This window comes from Misgurnus anguillicaudatus, chromosome 11 (assembly GCF_027580225.2).
Source record: "Misgurnus anguillicaudatus chromosome 11, ASM2758022v2, whole genome shotgun sequence".
NCBI lineage: Eukaryota > Metazoa > Chordata > Actinopteri > Cypriniformes > Cobitidae > Misgurnus > Misgurnus anguillicaudatus.
This window is the reverse complement of record NC_073347.2, coordinates 31,459,379-31,485,515: the sequence shown is the minus strand read 5'-3', so window position 1 is coordinate 31,485,515 and position 26,137 is coordinate 31,459,379. Positions and strand designations below refer to the sequence as shown.

At 37.1% G+C, this 26,137-nt stretch overlaps 1 long non-coding RNA gene across 2 annotated transcripts; it reads left to right on the top strand.

Annotated features, from left to right (window-relative positions):
- LOC141368870 (uncharacterized) lies at nucleotides 1-26,137 on the top strand. Of its 2 annotated transcripts, none has more exons than XR_012372308.1 (5): nucleotides 1-180; nucleotides 17,357-17,475; nucleotides 19,687-19,817; nucleotides 25,607-25,667; nucleotides 25,774-26,137. It is a non-coding gene; the product is annotated as an uncharacterized lncRNA (long non-coding RNA). The 2 variants fall into 2 exon arrangements; XR_012372307.1 differs by lacking the exon at nucleotides 1-180 and adding an exon at nucleotides 15,522-16,779.

The window sequence follows — 26,137 nt, the reverse complement described above, 5'->3', positions numbered from 1 at the left end:
ACAGCACTAGCTTTGGTCACGGACGTCTTTGTCATTTTCGTTAAATAGGCGTCGCAGTAGGAGAACTCCACAGGACAGATGCCAGGAACAGTGAAAAAGGCCAGATGGAAAGTCACCATAACCCTGCCAGCATGAAACAGCGCCTGCCAGTAAGAAAGCTACCCAAAGGGCAAGACCGGAGTAAGTTCTGGAAAATTCAACTTCTCTCTTCATCTCGACTCTTTTCAGACTGGTACGATGAGTCACAGAGGTCTGAAGTACACCGAATTCAGGCCTACACGTTGTCATCAACACTTTCCATTTCTTCTCACTTTCCAGCCAAATGTTTGTTAAATGGTGCATTTAACTTTCATGACACTAGACAATGTTACTGTTGGGACCATGAAGCCACAAAAACAGTATTTCACCATGCTCAGGGCTTGTGAAATTAATTATACCCAATATTACTCTGTGTGTTGAGAAGAGATTATACTAAAACCATATAATGTATGATGTAGTGTTGCAAGGCTGCACTGGTTCCCAGAATTCTTTGCATGAAGCTGTTATTTTATAGCTTTATTCTGTAAAGCCAAAGCCAAAGACTTGTTAATGTTTAATGTTCATTTAACTTTGAGCAAACTGTTGCCAGTAAATAACATACATTTAAATCTACAGTAAGTTACTGGTGAGCAGCTTCATAAATTACAGCAAATTTTTTACTGTGTGCCTTCGATCGTGCACATATTATACTATACTCAGGCTTAAATGTAAATGTATACAGACCTGGTGCATTTCAAAAGTGCATATGTGTGATAATACCATACAGCATAATAATAATAATTTATCTGGCCAAAAATATGTTTTAAATATGTGTTACATACATTTTGTAAAAAGTAAAGCTTAATTAAATATATTTTTGAATTTGAAAATATACACTCTAAAAAATTTGCTGTAATTTTGCAGCTGGTTGCCAGTAACGTACTGTAGAAGATAAAGTCAAAAAATATTTCATGTTCATTTAACTTTGAACAAAATGTTGCCAGTAAATAACAAATGTAAAATCTACAGTAGTTGCCAGTAATACCCATTAATACTGTAATTTCTACAGACATTTTTACAGTGTATTTAATTGTGATCTTCATATATTAACAAATCTATTTTGTGTGTAACAAATACAATTTACAACCCATCCGGCAAAAAATATATTTATCTTTGCCAAAATATAAATGTTTGTATAAAATGTACAAAGTAGAAGTATCAAATGTATAAGTATTTATAAATATAAAATTATAAGTATATATTTGCAGTTAAAAATTTATTTAATTTTAACTTTAAAATTTGTAAAATACAAAGTTTTTCTTCCAGTGCCATGTTAATATAAATGCTTTAAAATATATTTATTTTTAAAATATACAAAAAAATGGCAAAAATAGATTGGTGAAAAATACATTTTAACATATTTCAGCAAATATTTGTATATTTTGAAATTGATTTACCTAACCCTAACCCTATTGTATTTAAAATGACTTTTTTTACGTGTGTGATCGACCTATGCATAGAAAACACGTGTACACGTCTTTTTCAGATGTGAAATCTATAAATTGCAAATTATCTTGAAATTGTGCGCAGCTAAACAGTTTCAGATCTCCACCTCGTAAACGATGCCTAAATAATTTTATTGACGTATAAAGAGCACCTGTCAACATCAAAATCCTTTGCAAGCGGTATATTTCCAAAAACCTGCAGCACTCGGATAAGCAAAAGTGTGTACGTCTGCTCAGACCCTGACATGGCGATAGCACTTTTCGAAATTAAATACTGTTTTCGTAAATGTTGCCGTAGATTTTTGCATACGCACACTTTACGATCAAATCTGTGTATATGCACGCTTTATAAATAAGGCCCCAGAATATCCCACGTAGGAGTGGAGAATTGTCTCGGACCTGTAAGTTACCACCCAGAAAATTAAAAAAACACTGTCCTATACTCCTTAAAATACCCTAGCAACTGCATAGTTATTGCTCCTGTATAGCTCAATGGTAGAGCATTGTATTAATAGCAACACAAAAGAACAGGGAACACACACATACTGATAAAATATGTATACCTTGCAAAGCACTGCAAGTCACTTTAAAGCATCTGTCAAATCCATACCTGTAAATGTATAGCAACATACACATTGCATTGCCATGATATTTACAGAGAACACATCACTGATGCAATTTTCTGTATGTGCATACATGTTAACTGTACTTGAGACTTTCTGTTTAGAAAGTGCACATAGTGTGAATGCTGACAGGTCACTCTTTGTATCTTTCTGTGTTTTGTTGAGGTATGTTTGCAGTCGCTGTGTACATAGTGCCTATAGGCTCTCAGAAAGCTCATGGTGTCTGATGTTGGCAGGGTGAGAGAGTCTGTGATAAGACAGGCATTAACCAGCTGTGGGCCCCAGGGAGCTCAAACATTACGCCACTGAATAAACTCAACGGGGCCTCAGGAGGCTCTGCATTGTTGTTCGGCCCCAGTGCCGAGCAGAGTTTATGTTTGCAGAAGGGAGAACAAAACTCATATGGCCCGGCTTATCACAAGATCCCAGCTCTGCCGTCTGTTTCTGAGATCCGCAACTTTGTTTTTTAGTTATATACAGTGGCCCCCAAAAGTATTTGAACACTTAAACCAGGCTTTAAAATGCCATTTTTTGAAATCTATCAAAGAGATTTTTATTGGAGATAGGCAGTTAAGTTCACACAGATGTCCAAATGTGTTTTGTCCTCTTAAACAGGCATGACTTCATTTTGAAAGCTCCTCCTAGTGAAATATTTATTGCTAGAGATGTGCTTGTCCAGGTTTGTTTAAAATAAATAAATATCTATACGCTTTTATGTTTATTCAAGCCTGGAAAATAATTTTTGAACCCTAGACCGCTCTTCGGGGAACCACAGGAACCACGTTTTTTTCCTGTTGTACTGTTATTGTAATTATCACTGCTATTCCTCATAATGTTAATTGTTTGTTCAAATCCCTAAAAGTAAAACGGTCTCTGCTCATCAGCGCCCTCTTGTGCATTTCAAATGAGCTTCAACCAATGAAAATTGTTTTATTTTCACCCCCATGTCATTCCAAACCTGTATGCTCTTGCTTTCCCTGTAAAACACAAAAGGAAATTTTTTTTATCTCATCTAAAATCTTTATTGAGCTGTTTTCCAAACAGTGACAGTGGCCATGGCTTCAGTCATTTAGTGTAAAGTCAACATGAACTTTAAAACATATATCAGGTCATATTGTTATCTATTCATCCCTGCACATTATTTCAATGAAAAATAGTTCAAGCAGTGTGAGGTGTGTTATGCATATCGAAGTTTAATACCTATAGCTCAACCGGTAGAAAGTTATGTAAGCAATGCAAGCGTCATGGGTTCAATTTTCAACAAAGATACCGGTAAAAAATGCACTGTAATTTTTCATAAAATATACATTTTTACTTTCCAAAATAACAATTAACTTAAAGGTTCTCAGGGTCAAGTGTGTAAACCCCTGGGGCCTCATTTATAATATTATAAATCTATAAAACATGTGATTCATAAAACGAACGTGCACGCAGAAAACGCGGGTATAGATGTGAAATCTATAAATCGCAAATAATCTTAAAAATTGTGCACAGCTTAATGGTTTAAAATCTCTGCATTTAAGCTGTGCCTAATTAACTCATTCCCCGCCAGCCAATTTTTGAAAGTTGCCCGCCAGCATTTTTTTGTGATTTTCACAAAAGTTTCACAAAATGCCCTCCAGGAAAAATTTCTCTTAAAAATATAAAAACATACAAATATATCAAATGAAAGAACTGACCAATCAACAAACAAACAAACAAGCAAAACAGGAAAAAAAAATTCATTCTATCTATATTTTTTTCTCTGCTTATAAACTCTTAAAGCAACACTATGTAGTTTTTTTTACATTTAAATAATGTCTCTAAAATTATTTCAGCGATAGAACAACTTTTAACTGGACAAATTGTACTGTTGCTGCAACCTGGGCAGCCTCCTAGCTGCTACAAGCACACTCTGAAAGTGGCGGTGGAGGGTAGGAAACACAGCCCCGCCCCTCCCCCTGCCTGCAGAAGAGTGTCTGATACCAGGCACTGTTGCGCTTTTCAACCACATGGGGGAGCTGTAAGTCATTTTTACATGGAAACTACATAGTGTTGCTTTAAAATAAAAATAGCAAAACGCTGAAATAATTGCATTTTGTGAAGGAAATTTGTTAAGAGATAAGATTCAGAATGATTATCAAAACATACACAGAAATTTAAAATTAACATTTTGGCTTCAGTTTTTTTCATAAACTGGGTAAGCGCAGTATTGCAGATTAATGTAAAAATAATATCAGGAGCATGTTTTTTTATGCAAATGTTTTCTCTAATTGACGAGATAACTCGTTACACTGGCAGGGAAAGAGTTAATGTTATTGACATATAAAAAGCACCTGTCAATGTTTGAAATGGGTGTGCCTTATAAGTCTTGAAAAGTGAAGCCGCTGGCTCTTTGATCGCCCCCTGGTGGCTGCAGTACAAGTCATAAACCCTGCCATCTCCATTCAAACGAATTATTTACATTTCCAATAAAAGTTTCCGAAGGATGGTTTTGGTCCTTTCAGGTACTTGATATCACGCTCGCTGATTTATGTTCAAGTGTTCATTTTTGTGATATGTTTTATGTTAGCTAGTAATTTGATGCTATAGAAACAGAGCACGTCGTTATGATTGGCGTGGTTGAATTGGGCTTGCTAGCATTAGGACGAAAGTTTGATATTGCGGTTCCGTCTCTGGCTCCATGGACGATTCATTCTGCGCATGCCTTGGATCCAAACTGACGTTTTTACGTAACATGGCGGCGACCATGGTCAGACATTTTTGGCTTCAATTCATTACAATGGAGGTAGGCGATGTCGCGTCATCCATCTTTTTTACAGTCTATGGTTTAAATCCTTTTCGAGCAGCAAAAATTGGCATATATTTTCAAAAGCCTGCAGCAATCGGACAAACAAAAGTGTGTACGTCTGCTCAGACCCTGAATGGCGCTAAGCACTTTTACACGCCAAAGACAGTTTTTATAAATATAGACTTTGCCGTGGATTTTTGCACACTTTACGATCAAATATGTGCATACACAAGCTTTATAAATGAGGCGCCTGGTCTATGGCATCATGTAGCACCTTTATTAAATGTAATAAATGGTCTATAAGCCTAACTATGAGCAAAGTCAAAGCGATGGTTGTATTACCCATTTAAAACCCCACACAGTGATCTCTATTTATACCATTTGCTGTGAATGGAAAAACACTTTAGGACCTGAAAACAATGGATGAGAGGAGCTGTGGTCTGTTACACGGGGCCGTGGAGCTTAATGTTACAGTTTAATAGGGCTCCTCTGTGCCTGATGAGTTACAGTGGGAAGCGGGAACTGTAAACACATCTAAACAGCTGTCAGACACTTCCTGTGCTTAACCCAGCTCTCGCTGTTAGGACGCTCTATTGTACACATGGCACTGTTACCGAGGCGATGTCGACGAGCTCTGGCTCCTGTCACAATAGGTTATGTTCCATCTCCACGGCAACTGAGAGCCAATCAAGAGTAATGGGGTGGCGGGACGCAGAGCGGATGGGCTTCCTCGCAGGAGCCCCCTGGATGGATAATTGAAACAGGAGAGCGGCCTAGATGCAGAACATAAGGGTGTTGTTTCCAAAGTTGAGTCTCGGTTTCTGGGCACGTATCCTGATTTAATGCATTTCAAACTGGAGTGAGAATGTTGTGGTTGTAGGTGAATGCAAATGAAAAGGTGTTGTGACTCACTTTAATTGGATATTACAATAAGGTTGTATTTGTTAGCATAAGTAAATTAATTAGTTAACATCAAATAACAATGAGCATTAATAAATAAAGCATTTATTAATCTTTGTTAATGTGAGTTAATACCAATAAAATTGTTTATGTTTATTCAAATTGACCAGAGGTCTTCAACTACTCTTCTTCAGGGGCCAGATTTTAAAATTGTTAAAGATGCAGTGTGTAACTTTTAAAAGGATCTCTTGACAGAAATGCAATATAATATACATTACTATATTATCAAGGGTGTATAAAGACCTTGCATAATGAATCATTATGTTTTTATATCCTTAGAATAAGACATTTTTATCTACATATACACTGCGGGTCCCCTTGCATGGAAGTCGTCATTTTGTGCCGCCATGTTTCTACAGAAGCCCCTAACAGACAAACTTTGATTGATAAATTGTCTCAGATGATTAGTGATGCACCGATGTATCGGCCACCGATATTTATCGGCCGATTTTTGATGAATTTGAAACCATCGGCATATCGGCAATAGCACGAGATGGGCCGATACCGATTGTTTATTAATTAACTGCATACAGAAATCCATTATATGTAAAAAATGAGTTAATGTTGTTAATAAAATAAATGCTGAATAGCAAAAACCACCTTTGAAGGTTGTCATGCTGTCTTATTATATTTGTTTTAATTTGTGCCTCTCTTATTTTGTTGGTCAGTTGGATGTTAATTAGATCCAATCCATGTTCAGTAAAAATAATTTGATGCCGAAATAAACTAGCTAATAGACCAACTGTATAGTATTGTAAACAAGTGTTTAATATCGGTATCGGCCAGAAGTTGTCTGTTTAAATCGGTATCGGCCCAAAAAAAATCCTATCGGTGCATCCCTACCGATGATGACATGTTTGTCCTGTGGCGGCTACTGTAGCTTCTCTATGCGTGAGGGGTGAGCCGTGGTTGGTTGCAACTCACAGTCTCACCACTAGATGCCGCTAAAATTGACAGACTGCACCTTTAATTTGATGTTAATATGAATTCTTGTAAGAACAGGCTGTGTCGACAGTTTCATCATTACCAATAGGGGCTTATGAACTCTTGTTAGCAAACCTTAAAGAGTCATGTGAAACATCCCTGCTACCTGATCCCTGCATTCCCATTAACAAACCAGATAGTAATGATAATGTCACATGAAGCATTTTCCCAAGCTGTCAAAACAGATTTCCATCATGCATTAGATGTAAAAAATCATCAGGGTGCATTACTGCCCATGCCAGGCGTTTTAATCAATCTCAGGCTATCTAATCTAACACTGTTTTAACTCAACCTAATGGAGACTGTGTGGGTTGAAATGTAAACATGGTCAAAATGTCTGCTGTCTATGTCTCATGTGCCAAATCTACTATTTAGTTTGGGTATTCAGACAGACAGATAATACTTCTATTCAGTGCTACCGTATGGTAAACAAAATAAAAGCGGTCCAGTAATACACTGTAAACTTCCATATGTCCCAGAATTCATCACACACCTATAGTCTGTCTTTCCCTTTGGCCTATTTCTCGCTCTTTCTTTGGCACACCTGCTCTGTTGTTTACATGCTGAAGTGTCAGTGTTTAGTTGCCCTGGGTGAGCAGTGTCTCAGAATGAGCTATGAGATGTAGGGTTGGGTTAAGTGTGGCCCTGGGCCAGCATTTAGGAGTTTAGTTGGTGTGTGATTGACACAGTTTTAAGCCTTCTGTCCTAAAGCACAAGCAGGTGTGAGATCAGGGCAACACCTTTGATTGACTGTTCAGGACTCAATAACTTGCTGTGTTGACATCTTTGGAGCACACAGAGGACTTTTATATCACAAAAAAGCATTTCTGAACTTTTTTTGGTGATTTTTATATTTGCTTGTAAGCAACAGTTTGTTTCTGCAAGAACGGCCAATGACTTAAATTTAGATTTAGATGACCAAATGTTTATTAATAATCTGTGCACTGTGACTTAAAAAGCATGGCTCTAATGCTAACATATTGGCTGGATCTGAATTCTGTTACATTCTTAACACATTTAAAAACTTTTTAAAAACTTTGGGTTACACCAATGTCCCTTTAGCAAAGTCACGTCACTAGGCAGCCATGTTTGCAACACCTCTGGCCAGCTAGTTCAGTCATGCAAGACAAACATTTTGCAACTATTTGCCAACTAATTCTCATCAAAGTATTAATAGAGGTTGGGTTAAGGAAGGGGTTAGTAAAATAAGTTGACACATACACTGCAAAAAATGATTTTCAAGAAAATATTTTCTTAGTAAGATGCTTTTTCTTGATGAGCAAAAACGACCTAAGAAAATAAGTCTAGTTTTTAGACCAAAAAAATTTAATTTAAGTGATTATGTGCATAAAACAAGCAAAAAAAAAAATCTGCCATTGGGGTAAGCAAAAAAATCTTGAACATTTTTCTTAAACACTAAATAAAAAAAATTCAAAAAAAATTGTTCTGCTTGTTTTATGCACAAAATCACTTAAATTTGATATTTTTGGTCTATAAACTAAACTTATTTTCTTGGGTCGTTTTGCTTTTTTCTTAAAAAATATTATTTATTTATTTTTTGCAGTGTAGTTGGAATAAGAAAAATGTTACACTGCAAAAAAAAAGACTTTCTTACTTAGTATTTTTGTCTTGTTTTCAGTAGAAATATCTAAAAATACCTAAATCAAGATGTATTTTCTTGATGAGCAAAATGATTTAAGAAAATGAGTCTAGTAGACAAAAACTATACAATTTAAGCGATTTTGTGCATAAAACAAGCAATAAAACAAAAAATCTGCCAATGGGGTAAGCAATTTTTTTTAATATATATTTTTCTTAAACACTAAATCCAAGAAAAATGCAAGAAAATTTTGCTTAACAACATTGGCAGATTATTTGCTTGTTTTATGCAAAAAATCACTTAAATTTGATATTTTTGGTCTATAAACTCGACTTTTTTTCTTGGGTCGTTTTGCTCATCAAGAAAAAGCATCTAAATTTAAGAATTTTTAGATATTTTTACTGAAAACAAGACAAAAATACATTTTTTTTCTTCGAAATCATTTTTGCAGTGTAGTTGCAAAGATATTTAGTATAATAAGAAAAATGTTACACTGCAAAAAAATTACTTCCTTACTTACTATTTTTTGTCTTGTTTTCAGTAGAAATATCTAAAAATTCCTAAATCAATGTATTTTCTTGATGAGCAAAGTGACCCAAGAAAATAAGTCTAGTAGACAAAAACTATACAATTTAAGTGCTTTTGTGCATAAAACAAGCCAAAAAATCTGCCAATGGGGTAAGCAAAAATCTTGAATATTTTGCTTAAAAACTTAATTCAAGAAAAATTCAGATTTTTCTGCTTGTTTTATGACAAAATCACTTAAATTTGATATTTTTGGTTTATAGACTAAACTTATTTTCTTGGGTCGTTTTGCTCATCAAGAAAAAGCATCTTAATTTAAGAATTTTTAGATATTTTTACTGAAAACAAGACAAAAATACTAAGAATTTTTTTCTTGAAAATCATTTTTTGCAGTGTAATGCTTGAATAGTTGCAAAGTGGACTATTCAAATAAAGTGTTGCCAAATATTGCTATAATTTTTACAGATGACATCTGAACAGAATTTATGCTCGACTGAAATTTGAGAATCCACATGGGTCACCGTAAACTGCCAAAATGTTTTTAATCTAACAAGCCTGAGCCCTGCGGGTTAATCTGAATTTGACTAGAGAATATGACGGAGTCAGAAATCTTCCCCACAAGGTTCGGATGACGTCCCTTACACATAATCGCAATGACAACACTGTGACCAGTATGTGATGTATCTGACTTTCTTCACTTAATTCTGACAGGCACCATGGCATCTTCACTACAGTTCATCAAAGTCCTGACAGGAGATGTTAACAAACATTTCTGAATTTATCACTTCAAAGAAGATTTGTGGGCATTGTCCAGCTGGGTCAAATGTTGCTAAGAGACCTTCAGTATTTCATTGGAGGGTAAATGTCAACGTAATATATTACACACTTAAATAACGCTGGTTGCTCATGATCAAGCTCTCTTTAATAGCAAATGTTAGTGAAGTATTTACAATAGGCTATATTGTGTTGATGTGTTGGTTGTCTTTAAATGGCTATTATATAACATCGTAATCATGTCCAGAATGTTACCAACATGTTGCACAAAAATGTGATGTCCGTCCTACAATAACAAACTCTCTATTGAAGCAGGCATTACATTTGAATTTTTTTTAAATCATAAAAGCTGTTTGTCTGCGCTGCGTCGCCATAGTGGCGCTTTGGGAATGGCTACAGCGTGACGGCGACTGAGTATGTATATCCAATTCGACCACTGGTTGGGCGTTACGTCATAGGCGGAAGCCAGACAGCATAAATAAGGCGGAAAGGAATGCCCACTTTATCTGGCATATGCCGAAGTGGATGTACAGGCACACCGGTACTATGGCAAGAGAGACGCAGCGCCTCATTCCTTTTCAGGAACAGATTTAGTCAGCATGTCTGAGAATATTTGAGTGTTACGTTTTATTCAGCAAAACAAAATCAGCACAAAGCCCATAAATCAACTCCAAGAGTCAAATTTTAACAATATATCCTCTTAGTTACAGCAAATATTTATACATTGTATGGACTCGCCAAAATCATCGAAGCTCTTTTCACCCATCTTAAATGAAGACTGTTTGTGTATTTACGAGTGCCGTTTGGATTTTGTCAGCACATTGAGGCAATTTGTGGCTCTTTCTGTACTTTTGCAGTTCGTGATGTAAACACAGATTTGTATGAGTGTTTCTTATGTCATTACTTTGTAGAGTTGATGTATGGGAACCAAACAAACCAGGCCATTACCGTCAGCATCCAGCTTTCTTTGTTTGTCATTTGGCCACATCCCATGATTCTTTACCCCAATTCTGCACATGCTGTCATCTCCATTCTACGAAAAATGCTCCCAGGGAAAATGTTATTACTCATAGGTTGCTCTTTCATAGCTCAGGAGATTCATGGATGTTTCATTCTAATGTTATTAGGATGGGGAGCACGCTTAGTCAAGCGACCTATCAAAATTCGACCTTGCCTCACAGACCGTCCTTAACTAAAATATCGCTATTTTAGCTTATTATTCACTCTAGGAAGACAATACACTGGGCAAATGTGATTTTTAAATAGCACATTTCATTATTAAAATCCCATTCAATGTGGCGCCGGCCCTGTGTGTTCGTCATGTGCATCACACGTCATTACAAAATACACTCACCTAAAGGATTATAAGGAACACCACACTAATACTGTGTTTGACCCCTTTTCGCCTTCAGAACTTCCTTAATTCTATGTGGCATTAATTCAACAAGGTGCTGAAAGCATTCTTTAGAAATGTTGGCCCATATTGATAGAATAGCATCTTGCAGTTGATGGAGATTTGTGGGATGCACATCCAGGGCATGAAACTCCCGTTGCACCACATCCCAAAGATGCTCTATTGTGTTGAGATCTGGTGACTATGGGGACCATTTTAGAACAGTGAACTCATTGTCATGTTCAAGAAACCAATTTGAAATGATTCGAGCTTTGTGACATGGTGCATTATCCTGCTAGAAGTAGCCATCAGAGGATGGGTACATGGTGGTCATAAAGGGATGGACATGGTCAGAAACAATGCTCAGGAAGGCCGTGGCATTTAAACGATGCCCATTTGGCACTAAGAAACATCCCCCAGACCATTACACCACCAGCAGCAGCCTGCACAGTGGAAACAAGACATGATGGATCCATGTTCTCATTCGGTTTACGCCAAATTCTGACTCTACCATCTGAATGTTTCAACAGAAATCGAGACTCATCAGACCAGGCAACATTTTTCCAGTCTTCAACTGTCCAATTTTGGTGATCTCGTGCAAATTGTGGCATCTTTTTCCTATTTGTAGTGGAGATGAGTGGTACCCGGTGGGGTTTTCCGCTGTTGTAGCCCATCCGCCTCAAGGTTGTGCGTGTTGTGGCTTCACAAATGCTTTGCTGCATACCTCGGTTGTAACAAGTGGTTATTTCAGTCAAAGTTACTCTTCTATCAGCTTAAATCAGTCGGCCCATTCTTTGACCTCAAGCATCAACAAGGCATTTTCGCCCACAGGACTGCCCCATAGTGGATAGTTTTCCCTTTTCACACCATTCAACTGGCATGTGATTGGTTGATTAGATAATTGCATTAATGAGAAATTGAACAGGTGTTTCTTATAATCCTTTAGGTAAGTGTATGTACCTGCTGCAGACACTTCGAAGGGGTTTATGATAAAACGTTTTCTAGATACTCGCTTAGTCTCATGTGTAATCAGAGAACAGTGTTAAGTTAGTCTTGCAAGTATTTGTGAACGTGAGCGTCTCATGAACTCTTTCTGCGCGTGTGCAGCAGGCACATATTTTGACATGATTCATGATACACATTCACATGATGCACTGAAACACAAATTTTGACATGATGAGCCACACACGACACTTCAAACACATATTTTGAATTCACGCCTTTCTGAAGTAAAGTCACCGGCCGCCAGTGCCCACAAGTAATCTAGATCGAGAAAGGTGATGCTTCGCGTTGTTTTAGTTTGATCGTAGTTTCATCCACCTTATTTCTTCATGCTCTTGACGTTCTTCATCATAAGTCACAGTCTGTATCTGCTTGCCAAAGAGATCCCCCTCCAGAGGAAATAACCGCTGTATTTCTCTTATTTAGGAGAATTGTTATTACAAGAGCCTGAAGGACATTATAAATGGGAATCAAACATCCACTAAATTCTACTGTTGTCTCTTCCAAACAGCCCTTTAGCCCATTTCTAAGAACAGTGAAACATTGTGGACCAAGATTGAAGCCTTGTGTTGTTTCTTGTTTCCAACCGTTTCTTTCTTCACTCTTTTTAGTTTGTTCTTTTATGTGCCCTCTGCTCATATTTTCTTCATCTGGTGTTTTATTCATATGAAATCTTCAGCGTGCAGGGAGGTTTGGGTAATTCAGCAGGCAGGAGCATGTACTGTATGCATATGTGTCTGTTTTCTCCTGACCTGCGGGCCACCCCTGCACAGTGGGCTCTTTGTGTACGGCACAGGCTTATAACACCTCAACACGCACCCTCGCCCGGCTCCCTCTCTTTTTACAGTATCTATTTTCCATGTCACGGCTGTGGCACATGGCCCTACATCACCCGCAAACGCACAATTGTGAGCACTTTGTGAGCTCTGAATGGTGCGTTAGGATTTTCCACTTGAATTGAAACCATCAGTCCTTTGAAGCATGTATGCATAATCTTTCACCTCTTTTAATTTGTTTCTACATATTTTTATTTTGGGAATTTACACAAAATAAAGGGCTTTATTATGAACATCCGAAGAACCTTTCTGTTTCACAAAGCATTCTTAGGGAACCAAAAATAGTTCTTTTGTGGCACCTTAATTTTTAGGAGTGCATGGACACCGTGTGCTAATAAAGTCTCTGGCTCTAAATACATTAAGTGAGTATGAGGTCAGATATGAATATGAATTGGCTCATTCCTTCATTTGTAGTTTTCTTCCTCTCTGCAGCTTTTTTCCTATTTTCCGCATCTAATTATTTATGGTATGTTTGCCAGATTTACAGACTGCTATGATGTTTTTTCTCACTGTATCAGGAGGGTTGTGCATGTTTTCTTTAGTTTATCTAGTTTATCTAAAGCAGTGGTTTCCAATGCTGGTCCTCGAGGACCCCCTTCCAAGTTTTAGGCCTAGTCCACACCGACACCAGTATTTTTATAACCGTGACTTTTTTATGCGGTTTGGCCATTCGTCCACACGAAAACACAGTATCAAGGCACTGAAACTGAACATTTTTGAAAACCCCTGCAAGGGGGAGGATTTTAAGAAACGCCGGTTGCAGTGTTGTCGAGTAGACAATAAAACCGGGGTTTTTGCCTTGCGACGTCACTTTTGTTACGCTTCTGATTGCCCATTGTGGCTTTACGATTTGGGTTATATCGCCGCCAGCTGGTGTGGCATGTTTTTTGCAGTGCTTGATAGCGTGTTTTTGCTTTTTCATGAGAATGGAGATTTCTTTTAAACCAAGCATGTGTGGACAGGATTTTTTTGGAGGAAAACCACCGGTTATAAAAATACCCGTGTCCGTGTTGACTAGCCCTTAGATGTCTCCTCATTTAACACACCTGATTTAACACATCAGCTGGTCAGGGAGACATGTTTACCATTTTGGAAGGAGGCTGATAAGTTGAATCAGGTGTTTTAAATTAGGAAACATCTAAAACTTTTCGGAAGGGGGTCCTTGAGGACCCAGGATTGGGAAGCACTGACCTAAAGGTTCACTTTTAACTTTTCTTTCTCTACATCGTCCAACTAGTTTCTGGACGTGCACTACGGTACACTGTCATGGTGTATTCATACCAGCAGCGGTAGAGGCGGGAAAAACACACTATTCGCACGTAGTTGGACGCTTGAACATTTGACTTTCCTCGCTTCATTCACGCGTGAAATTCAGCCGGAAATTCGCTTCATGGGAGGGGCTTCTGCGACTCCGCTGAGACTCCGCTCACTTCCTGTAATCACGTTACTACTACAGCAAGGTCCTGATTGGTTAACATGGCACGGAAATCCGCCGAAGTTCAGATTTTGGAACTTGCGTGTTTCCCGCAGTAACGCTCAATTTGCGTGGAATGCGCCATTCACCCCTAACGCACGTACCGCGCCGCAGGATGCCTACTCGCGTCTTTGCATTGACTTAACATGTAAATCACCCGAGCTTGCCGCCTTAACCACATCTGATGTGAACCCTACATCAGAAAAAAGGTACAAGAAAGTTCAAAAGTTGTCACCTGGGCAGGTGCATATTGGTACCTAGGGTTGCAAAGGGGAGGAAATTTTTTCTGGGGAATTTTGGAAATATTCCAAATTGGAAACTTAACATTAATGTATGAAAATTTTAAGGGAATTTATGGGAATAATTTTAAAATGTAGGGAAATGTATATAAACTATATCATATACAAACATAAATAAACATTTTGTTTGGTCATAAGCAGACACGCATGCAAGGTAAAAAAAATCTAAGAATTTTGATACTTATGCTCATCAAGCCTGGATTTATTTGATCAAAAATCCTTCAGAAATCATTCTAATAGGAACACACAGCACAAGAAATAATCTGTGCATGTTATGAAAGAATGAAAGTACTTGCCGGGGGTGTGGCCTCAATGGTTCTTCAAGTGTGCATGTGACTGAGGAATGTGCAGGGTAGAAGTTTGACTGAAATTGCATTAAATCTTGTTTTAAATCTTGTTAAATCAAAATTATGCTGCAAGAGATTTAAACTATATAACTTTCCTGTTATAGGCAACTCTAAACAAATTCCCAGTTTATTCCCATTAATTCATTAATTCCCATATAATCCCGTTAATTCTCATGGAAAGTTTCCAGCATTGAAAATTCCCAGAATTTTGAAACCCTAGTGGTATCTCAAAGGTACATAGCTGTAACAAAATGGTACATATTGGGACCTTTATAAAGGGAACCTTCCTTGTGACAACTTTTCTTTCTGAGAAAAAAAGCTGCTACAAAGGGTTCTTCAAAGCAGTACTACCATAGACAAACAATTTTTGGTCAAAGCTTTTTTTGAAACCACATCTTTATTGCCCCTTTTGCATTTTTTACTTTACTGATAGGGTAAGATGTCCCTCGATCCATCTCCACAGTTCTCCCTTACATCAAAGGTCATTGAGTCTTCTCAGCACAAACCACATCTACTCTGGAAGCTGAAACAAACAGCGAACAACGATGAGATGATCCATCAGTTAGAAAACAGAGACGGTCGGTCTGGAGGATATTGCCAAGCTATTTGAGGTTTTGCCGCCAGCACAGGGGAAAGGGTTTTACCCGCTAAGATGCCCACAAATAACAGCATGATATACTCCCACAAACATTTCGTGCTTGACAAGGTCCCACGGCTTAATATGAATAAAATATTGCAGATATAATTATTAAACTATGCAAAGCACCAACAGTAAAACATCACGTTCGTGGTTTAGTAATGCGATACAGACGCCTCAAAGTCCAGTTTCACAAACTCCGCAAAACATAACCAGATCCACTTCAAGACTACATGACAGAACCAAAGTAATCTTCCGTCCACAAAACCACCCAATATGGAACCATTTCGTTCCAGTAGTGAAGTAAAACAACAAGATGAGATCTTTGTATATTTTCTCCTAAACAGCATTAAGATTAGACGGAGACCAAATCAGGTCTTTGTCCGTATGTCATATAGAGACCATAAAAAGTTCATACTTAAAGGCAACATAATAGAGAACTCAATATAAGTCTCTTGAGTCACGAAGGAGCAACCACTGAGCAATAAAAACATTCCTTTGGGTTCGCCTGTTAGCATCGATACCCAGCCCCCAAACTTCACCACCTCTGGCCCCTTTTGTTTATCTTTTGCAAGTTTCCAAAGATCCGTCATACCACTTTAGCCTGCAACGTTTTAAATTTTAAAGCTTATGCAGTTTGAGGCCGGGCTTTTGTAAGGATACAGAAGGAATGTAAAGTGGGGGGGATGTAAAGAAAGAGAGCTGAAGATTTATAGCACTCTCCCTTAAAGTCAATATGAGTTTCGGGTTTCATCAGATTTATGTTTAATAAGTTTCAGGTGGTGAGAACGAGGGGAGTTTTGACTATTGAGCCGAACGCTGTCAGAACCCACAGCAGTGCTTCAATTTACACGGCAGCGGCGAGTCTGGAACAACAGAGCTACCTTTGTCCCGCAGACGGAGACGCCGGAATGTGGCAGTCGAGCACGCGAATCACAAACACACGCGCCTGCCGTGAGCTCAGTCTTGGCTGACAGAGGAAAGATGGAGGGCCAAATAAATAGCTAGTAATAAGACAAGGAAAAGTTTTAGGTAAACGGAATAACTACAAGCACCCAAAGTAAATCTTACAGTCAAAACAGAACGCCTATTTTCAGGAATACCTTAGATAACTGAAAACTAAGCTATTTCCTAAAGCAAGTTTTTACACAATTATTGTAATCATTGCTATAGACATTTCATAAACTGTCATATACAGTCTAAAGAAAATTAACTTTTACTTAAAAAACTGTGGTTTTGGTAGCAAACCTTGTGATAACCATGGTCTTGCTTTTATTAGTAGACTGGGACGGCCCCAATATATACCCTTGAGGTACTACTAAAGGTGTAATTTTTAAACGGGTACTACCCCAGTGACAGCTTTTGTAATCTGTTCTGAGAGTGTAGTAAAGCAATGGAATAATGAAATTAAGAGTTTTATACACTACATTGTCAAGTATATAGTGCACTTCTTGTAGTACCAAAACATTTTAGACAACCCAACTTTCTGCTCTTACGCTCTATTAACTTTCTCTATTTGTCTCTCTCTCTCTCTGTTTTGTTAAGTCTGTTTTGTTTGACTTTCACTTATTATTTTCCTGTCTTTGTATTTTTTCTCACCCTCTGACAGACGGTCCAGTCTCTGTTCAGGTAGAGAGAACAATGGCACCTCTGTCTGCGGGAGCGGCGGGCGGGATCCCCTCAGGCTCAGGAAGGAGAGAAAGCGGTGGGCCGGGCAGGATAGAACGTGTGAGCGGTGTACAGTAAACACACACAAATCTCCCTGCTAGTTTCTGTGTAACCTGACTGCTAGTCTGTGTTGTGAAAGCTGCTTGAAAACTGTAGTTTAACCACATCACATATGTAGAGTTTGAAGCATGCTGAACTACTGAATTACTGAAATAAAAAACATATTTTGACCTCTAGGATATACATGTTTATGGAACAGTTTTTGACATCCATGCCCTTCCTGGTAAAAGAAAAATAATTCTGAAAAGTGAACTGACAAAATTCAGAAGATCATAAAAGATACGGTAGTGAGATCAAACGGTTGTAAAATGAGACAAAATCTTTAGAAAATAAAAATGTAGCGTTTCCGACACATTAATGCTGGCATGATGTTCTTCTGCAAGTCATTACCTGAATCTTCCAGCACACAGGAATGACAGAATGTGAAAATCTGCACATGCAGTTGCTACTGTATAGTCCCAACTAACCAGATACTGTATATATTTTTACTGTACAACACAGCATGCTTACAGTTTTTCTCAGACGCTTTGGAGCATTTTTCAGATCAGAAATTAATTTTTCAAAACACTTCCACAACATAAATGCAAGTTCTCGTTGTTTTGGACAAACTTTAAATGCTTTGGTACAATCATGCAGATCATTATGTACAATTGTCTGTTGTTTGCTACATTTTTAATTGCTTTTGACATTTTCATCAAAATACAGTATACTTGTTTCTGTGAATAGTCTTACACTTAAAACATTTAGGAATTATACTAGTCAACATTTAAAGTTGATTAAAAACATTCATCAAAGTTGTCCTAAGAACAGGTATTGGTTTTAAGACAACTTTTAGGAAAGGTTTTGGTCTGATTTAAATGTTGACTTTTTTTGAAATTGTTGACTTTTATGTCATAAACCCTTGGGTGCAGCAATGATATTACGCAGCGCTTGAAGAATTTTTTCGGCCTGCAGCGCCTGCTGCATAATATCATTGCGCCTGCTGCACCCATGTTACGGCAGCAAAGTCCCTGATTATTACGCCAGAATGAGATTATAGTTCCTAGCCATGTCGGCCTAGAAAATCGCAATGTTTAATTTTCCGTCGGTCTTAGTACACGATGTTACTACAGAAAAGCCAACTTTTAAATAGGAAAAATATCTTAACTCTTTGGGGTTTTTTTAGCGCGATGCTAATGGTCTAATCAGATTATGCTAAGCTATGCTAAAAGTGGTAGCGCCAGACTCGGAGATCGGCTGAATGGATTCCAAAGCAGTAAAACTCAATAGTTTACCTCTCGAGGAGCAGACAGACTGACTGACAGACTTTATTCATCCCACACAATTATTGCAAACTACGTAAACTGCTGATTGTGGGAATTTTTTTCAAATGTATTTCTTTATTAGTGCAACAATGTAACATACTTGAATTTCTATTGTATGTCATTTCATTGACATTCAGTAGAAAAATAGTCAGTTTGTTCCATTTTTGTGAAAGCGTCAGGATTTGATACTGTTTTCCGTAAGGCATGTTGGTTTGTTTTGTGCATTCTGTATGTGTGGTTATTGTGAGTCGTGTAAACCATACACTTTTCATTCAATGAGCACACGTTCTGACCCCCCAACTCTCTGTCTGACACAAAAGATCATCTCTCCCAGCGGCCTTCTCAGCTGTATCACTTTCCTGAAGTGAGCCTGGCCCAGAATGAAGCTGTGAATATCACTGAATCTGCCCTATGAAACGAAACTCCATTCTTCTCAAAATTCAATCCTGTAATTACAGACGTGTCTGAGTTTCATTCGATCAGGTGCTCGTATGATTTTTGTACCTTCCCTACAGTATAGCTTCAAGAAATTAGGTTTCATTCATTTTTATAGAATTTGTTTGCTTAATAGTCATAGAATATCTTTGCTATATTTTAATGCAGAAGAAGGGAGTTCTCGATTACCTTTATGCAAAATACAATTTTTGCATTAAAAAACTGCTATGCAATTTTGGGATGAAAATATGATGATAAAATGATTCTTTATTAGATTTTTCTCCTTCTTTATTAAATAATTCAGCTAATTTTATAATTCTTGAAAATATATATGTGTAACAGTTCCATCTAACACATATTATCATATTTTATTAAAAGTTTTTCTTGCATGTGCCCAGAAAATGTAAAAAAATCCTCTGTGTGGGTCAAACAGGTAAACTTATAAATATATATGTTTGTGATATGGTTTCAGGCTTGACATGCAATTCTAATGAACAATAGCGAGGAAGATTCTCACCCCGAACACGAGCAGGGTTTCCCTTTACATTCACTATCCCCTGATAAGAAACAGGGAGGCCAGATTGTAACTTGAACTGATTCAAGGTCAGTATTGCCACCACACAACAGTAATAACTCCCATTGTATCTGGTTTCTGCTTTTTATTCAGTGAATGGTGACATAGATAACTGCAGGAGCAAACAAGAAGAAAAGTTACACCTGCAATTAAATCCAGGTATCACTGTCAAGATGTGCTTAAATCTTTTTTATGTGTTTGCAAAAAAATCTAACCAATACTCTCCCAGTCACTGGACACATTTACACCTCCTATTAACATCCATCTCCAGTGAAGCTCTAGTAATCAGATTTCAGGTCTGATCAGAGCAGATCTGATTGTCTTCATGTTATTTTATTGTTTTCTTTGAACACTGTATCCATTTTAAATTATGTATTTCAATAATTGTACAAAATTGCCTGCCATTCACAAAGTTCTTACCCATTAAGTGTTCAGTGCATATTTTGTAAAATTTTGCAGTGGCGGGGCGCAAATTCAAAATAAGTGTTAGGAGTGTCATGTATGTTGCTCGTGTTTTCATAATATGTGTTTGTTGCGTCATGTGAATCATATGCATCACGTGTTTTGTCAAAATAAGTGCCTGATGCACACGCCTCAAAACCGTTTATGATTAAAGAGATGCTCATGTTCACAAAATACATGCAAGACACTCCTTTAACAGTAAACTCTGATTACGCATGAGATTATTTGAGTATCTGGCAAACGCGAACGTCTATTTTATCATAAACTCTTTTAGATGCGTCTGCAGCAGGCACTTATTTTGACAAGACACGTGATGCACACAGGTTCACTCGATGCGCAGAACAAATATTTTGAAATTACGAATCACACACATGACGGGCTACATACATGTTGTGACGAACTTTGCATCGAGCGCCTCAAAAAAAGAAGAATGCAATTTTGATTTACTGGGTCTAAAAAGCATAATAAAAGTTCACTCAACTCTGCAGTTTATACCTAAAAATCAATGCAGCAAATGCGAAAAAAAAGCAAATTATGTCTGGGCGTGCATATCAGTTATGTACTGAATTACTGTGTGTTTATATTTATTATATACCGTAAGTAGGGTCATTTTACAACGAGTCCATACTAACGTCACAACGACCGGAAAAGTTGGGAAACTCATGTTCTTCATCACACTTGAAACTTCGCCAAGAGGTTTCTGCAATTTACACCTTTTACACAAACACACAGGAAACTCTTAGGATGGTTTGTCATTTCTCAAGATTTTTCCCAAGAAGAAAAGACAGTCCACTTATCCAGTCCCTTTCTTTTCTGACAAAACCCAGGAGTAAAAACTTGGGATTTTGTGTAAGTCATTTGTTGCCCAGATTACATAAACAATATGTACAACATATTTTAATTAGGCAATGGCATGGTTGTAAAACTGTCCAGAGGAAGGTTTATCCAAATGTTACAAACTCACCAAAACAGAGCCAAGTTTACCTGCTTTACTTGTGCTAGAGAAGTAAATATTTAAGATAAAATTACTCTCAAGTTAACATGTGATAGCACATTAATAAAACATTTAATCTGGAAATAAATAAAAATTGTTTAAAAAAACTATACAATACTCCTGCATGTATATACTTTATTTGAAGCACAAAATGTTCTGGAATATTTTCAAATCTTTTCAAATCATAAGCAATTTTATGTATATTTGGACCCTCTTGAAAATGAGATGTTGCATCTCAAGGGGCTATCCATAAATAAATAAATATGTTGTTAATTTCCTGTTTTTTATCCAAATTGTTGCAGATGAATGTGACCCGATGTAAAAAGTCATCTAAAATCATTTTTTTGTGATTTAATGTTTGTTACATAAAATCATCCTGTATAATGTAAAGAACATTGTGTAAAAATATAACCTTGGTTATTTAATATTATTTAATAAATTCAAATCAATAATTGAAATCAAACTTTGATGCTCCAAATTTCATCATTACAGATTATGAAGATTTCACAGACTGTGTCGCATACTGTATGTAATAAAAACAAATACATTAAATAGAAGAAAATCATTTTACTGGTAGACTCAGACTGTTGGAAACTGTATGTGTACAGTTTTGCATAACAAGCTGATCAGAGGCCCCATTGACTTCCATAGTAGTCTTTATACTACTATGCAAGTCAATGGGGCCTCCGATTGGTTTGGTTACAAACGTTCCTCAAAATATCTTCCTTTTTGTTCATCTCAACAAAGAAATGTATACAGGTTTGTAACAACATGAGAGTAAAAAAAGGATGACAGAATTTTCACTTTTGGGTAAACTATCCCTTTAAGTGTAATGTAGGCAATATAGCATGTTATAGAACAGTCTCTATTTGCACAAGTTATAATGAAGTCTTGTCGCAGTAACATGTACCTGCAGGCTCGGAGAAAAGAGAAATGTGGATTTGTGTGAAGTCTTTGTAACTCGAAGGAAAGATTTTAAATAACAAGAATGACTCAAACATCCCTACGTCATTCATTAAAATAAAAGCTTTTTCAAGACCTTAATATTCTCTATGGTGCTTTAACATGCAACCATGTTTTATCCCCGATAAACAAACAAACTCACTCCCACCAAATCATTCCTGTGTGTCTCCTACAGTCTGAGCCAGAATATAAATAACTGTTAGGAGATTCATGAACAATGATGAAAGATTAAGTACTTTCCAGCATACGGAAAATCTATACTCGTATTTAGATACACTTGAAAAACAGCTGGCCTTCTTTACATGTTTAAACAGATACATTCCTGTTTTAATACATTCCTGTTGATCCATACATGTTATAAACACCCATGCAGAAATAGGCTCAATAAAAAAATTTTTATTTGCTATTGCATTCAAAACTTAAACCTAAAAATAATGACATAAAAGACATTTAGTAAATGACTTTGCTGGTGACACTTTGTGGGTACAATTTTCGTTGAAAAGATTGGGGAATCGCATCTATAACAGCGATGATGAGCATTTAATAAAATAGGAGTGACCCTCGCCCATTAACTTTGCGGTTAGTTGATAACCACAGAGGCCGGCAGGCTTCTATAATTACAGCTAATTAGTTGTGTTAGCTGTGTGAAGATTAAACCACGAGGTTTCGAAACACAAGTGGAGACAAACGGTGAAGGCCGAGGATGAATGTCGTCATTTGTCAGGTAGTGGAAACTTTAGCCCCCAGCTGCCCACAGGGGGAGACTCATCAACGGTCGCTGAAAAATTGACACAAGTGCCGTCAACTGGGCGAGACGAACTGAAACCCAATACGTTCACGATGCCCCTCATTCGTCAAGTTCCTCCTATTGCTCTCCCAATGTCTCTCCTACGGTGATTTTTCCTTACCATAGTCTATGTGTTGGTAGTGTCTCAACTTACAGGAAACCAGAATCATAAATTAACTTATTTGTGAAATAAATTGGCTACATTTGTTTTGTGAACCACTTTTAGTTACCGCAGTATTCAGGATGAACCTGGATGAACCTGAGTTCTTGAATATTGTTAACATAAATAAAGTCAATGGATTGAATGTTTGAAAAGGTTTTTAGTTAACTTAAGTTTTAATGTGCATGCACGCTTGTGCGTGTGCAGGTGTGTGCGTTCGTATGTCCTCTGCTTCGGCTGCAGGGTCAAGCTCGGCTGTCATCAGATAGTCATGAGTTTGTAAGTCACTAAGTAGCCTCAAGGGTATAGAGGGCCCATATTACCTTTAGTTTACCTGAGACACAGAACCGCGGTCCTCATTCTTAAAATGTCTGAATGTTATTACATTGTATAAAATACGTCTTGCATTTTTGTAAGAAACATAACGCAAGCAAAACTATACATTTTGAAAATGTTTAGGGGAAGTACTTTGTTAGGTTTGAGATTAAATAATAGCTTTGTTCATACTTAAGATTAGGTGTCTGAACAACACTTAAAGGGATAGTTCACCGATAAATAAAAATTATGTCATTAATGACTCACCATCATGTAGTTCCAAACTCGTAAGACCTCCGTTCATCTTTGGAACACAGTTCAAGATGTTTTAGGTTTAGTCCGAGGGCTTTCTGACCCTCCATTGAAAATCTATGCACGGTATACAGACCCAGAAGAGAAGACAATGCTAAATTAAAGTCGCAATTTTTGGACCAAAATGTATCTTCGAAGCTTCAACACATTCTAACTAACCCACTGGTGTCACATGGACTACTTTGATGATGTTTTTTTACCTTTCTGAACATGGACAGTATACCGTACATTGGTTTTTAATGGAAAGTCAGAAACTGTAAACATCTTAAACTGTGTTTCGAAGATGATTGGAGGTCTTACAGGTTTGGACCGACATGAGGGTGAGTCATTAATGACAATTTTTATTTTGGGGTGAACTATCCCTTTAACTAAGCATTAAAGGTGCAGTGTGTAATTTTTAGAAGGATCTCTTGACAGAAATGCTAAATAATATACAAAACTATATTATCAGGGGTGTATAAAGACCTTTCCTAATGAACCGTTATGTTTTAATTACCTTAGAATGAGACGTTTTTATCTACATACACAGAGGGTCCCCTTACGTGGAAGTCGCCATTTTGTGCCGCCATATTTTCTACAGAAGCCCTTAAGGGCTCTTAACTTCTTTTTTACTAAGTTGTCTCCGTCAATTACATGTTTTTCCAGTGGCGGCTAACATAGCTTCAATATGCGTTTCAAAACGAGGGGTGCAGTGGACTGAGCCGTTGGTTGCAATTCGCAACCTCACCACTGGATGCTGCTAAAATTTACACACTGCACCTTTAAAGTATGCATAACTAATCATCAAACAAAGTTTGTGATAAAAACAGGGATGGTATCTCACTTCATGAGGATTGTGCTGTTACATTTCTAAGTGGTCAATTTTCTAGCAGATAAAACCCACAAATTCGTGTTACAGTCACAAAATATTTGATACATGTATTTGTGTTATTGACACAATTTTCTGCTGTTTTCTGCCACTGGGCATAAATTTCTATAAATAGTTTTTTTGTGTCTGTGGCACGACTTTCTTTATCGTGTCATTTATATTTTGTTTTCTCATTGTTTTTTCAAATTTTTTTACCCTTGTCGCTTGGGGTTGGGGTTTAATGTAACCATTATAATAAAGTCTTAATACTGGGAATCCCGCTCCTCATCTTTATCCACCAAGGTGTCCTTTACCTGGAAAAGGTTAAAGACCCTACACTGTAAAAAATACTTTGCTGCCTTAAAATTTTTTGTTGAATCAACTGGGATTTACAAGTCATTTCAACTTACTAGTATTTATCTTGACTAGAGTTGAGTTGTTATAAATACAGTGGAGTTGACTTTTCTCAACTATATTTTATAAGTTGTGACAACTCATCTCTGTTGACATGACTTGTAAATCTGAGTTGATTTAACAAAAAATGTTTAGGCAGCAAAGTATTTTTTACAGTGTAGAGACCTGGAGGTGACCTGGCAACAAAGCATCAAGTTTGTCAGTTAAGCACAGGCAGGCATAACTAATATTACAGTATTTGTGCCCAAGTTACATTTACATTTACATTTAGTCATTTAGCAGACGCTTTTGTCCAAAGCGACTTACAAAGGAGGTAAACAATAGAAGCAATTATAGCAACACAAGAACAGCAATACATAAGTGCCCTGGAAATAGTCTCATCAAGTCCAACACAGTATACATAGACAAGGGATTGTTAGTATTTTTTTTTTTTTTTGGTTCAAGATTTTTTAAAACTGCCTTTCATAACTTACAATAGTCCCAACATTCATGTCAAATTAAGCATGTACTTTACATGATACAAAATGTTATTGGACGTTATGTGAACAGTCTGTGGTTTTTTAGTTCATAATTTCCAGACATGCAAATATTGCGGAGAATCTCATCAAGTGGGCTTAAATCTCAAGTAAGCAATTGATTATTTAGCTTTAAATGCATGGTACTGTATGAACATATTACATATATTTTTTTGCCGAAAACAATAACTGGTGAATCCGTTCAGTGTGTTTCAGACTGGCAGAAGGTATGCAGTGACATGTTAATACAACCCAGAGGAAAGCCCCAACATCTATATTGAGTCAAAAGTGTGATGGGTTGACAGGTGGTATTATCATAGATTAAGCTTTGCAAATATCCTCATGGTCTCGGATTTCTCTCTTATTTGTGGAACTGATCTGCACATACAAAAACCTAGAAGACAGATTGACTGTTATAGTTTGGATCTCAGCTGTGTTATGTGAACTACAGTAACAAATAATGCCTGTATAAGCCCATAGATAATTAAATAGGTGAGACATATTAAACAATGTGAATGTATGTGCTTACGAACTTTGTTATGAAAACGAAATATGTACTTGCAAACAGTTTTTGAGTTGG